This window comes from Halyomorpha halys, unplaced genomic scaffold (assembly GCF_000696795.3).
Source record: "Halyomorpha halys isolate HHAL.00 unplaced genomic scaffold, Hhal_1.1 Scaffold84.1, whole genome shotgun sequence".
NCBI classification, from domain to species: domain Eukaryota; kingdom Metazoa; phylum Arthropoda; class Insecta; order Hemiptera; family Pentatomidae; genus Halyomorpha; species Halyomorpha halys.
The window spans coordinates 301,408-303,086 of NW_027110155.1; positions in this window are offsets into that span (position 1 = coordinate 301,408).

Genomic DNA, 1,679 nt, shown 5'->3' on the forward strand with positions numbered 1-1,679 from the left:
AAGAGATCAGTTATGTGATATAATATTCAGGCATCAGCTTATGTAATATAAACGCAAAAAGATCCGACCACAATGATTGAAATAATCAAACAATTACCAAGTCGCAATTTTTTATTTTACTATAATTTTTGAAGGCAGGAAGTCAGCGGGAAAAACTTTTAAACAAATCAATTTAATGTTTGGTAATAGCACCTGCCTTTAGTGCTTTGCATTAAAATTATTGAACAAAAATATAATGTAATTTAAGTATAACATTGAAGAATATTTTATATTATTAATGTCAATAATATTAAAGCTCTATAAGCTTGTAAGATATAATTGACAATATAAGGAAATAAGAAATTGTAAAAGTAAAATACAACTCAATCAAATGCCTTTATAGCAAACTACACATGAACGAATAATTTGTAGTAAATTACCAAAAATGTTTAACAAATATAAATATAAAAAAGTATAAAGAAAGATATATATTATGCTTGAAGTGATGAACAAAACATTGTGATTAAATATAATAATAAAATTTTGTGTTTTTATTTCCGTTCAAAAAAATATAGAATAGAAATAAAACTTATATGTTAGGGTAGGGTATTAATATAAAAGAGGCAAATATGTTATTTAACTTCATGTTAAAAAGTTAAAAGTTAAATATTTAATTTAATATAAGAAAAGCTCACCGGCAGCTTTACTGGTATTTCAACACATCAATTACTACAAAGCAGTAAATTCTAATAAGTCAAAAAGAAATAAGAAAAAAGAGTAAAAAACTAATTTTAAAAAATGAAAAATTAGTCCCATCTGCATTTTCTTGTCTGATTCGTTCTAGGCTGAAATACAGGTTTGTGTTTTTATAATTACTTCTAATTGAATATTTAGATTTAGAATAATTAATTAATTAAATAATTCATAATATATTTCAAATCGCAAATTCATAAAATTTCTTGTTGGTTAACCACAAATAGAATTCTAAGTAACAGGTATACTCTAGGCCTTTAAACAAATGTCATATCCAGGTGATATTACATCATTGAATTTTAAAGGGAATACAGTAAGATGGGAACAATTTGCAGTGTTTAATAACTTGTAGCTATTAGGATTAAGTTAGCAATTATATTTTATTTCCCTACAAGCTTTACAATTGGAGCAGTGGAAGGAGTTGACTGATGTGTCGAAGGTACAAAGACAGGTACTTCACACGGAATGATTGATGGCCATAGGGGCTGAGTGGTGTCTCTTCTACTACATTTAGCGAAGGGGGCAAGATGAATGGGGGCACGCCTGAGGGGAAATTGATGAAGAGAGGACAGGAGGAGGGAGTGTAAAGGGAGGGAAGAAGGAGGATGGGAGATGGGGAAGGGGATAGAGGAAAATCTTGAGGGGTTCTCGTTAGCAACTAACAACTGTCATATTAGTGAGTTGTCGCGTGTTCCTCTGGTGACAGTTGTTCTCCAATTGGGACTGTCTTCTTCAGCTGTCTGACAACCAGCTGCTTGGAGGGGTCTCCAACGATACAATTAAAACTTAAACCTCATAGTGTGCTATCACATAATGACTGATAAAATAATATAAGTAGGTGTGTTTAAAAAAAGAAAAAATGCTTCACTTCTGTATAAATAAAATAAATGTATTAATTGATTCGTTATTTTGTTAATCAATGAACATATATGTAAGTGTGTGTGTAT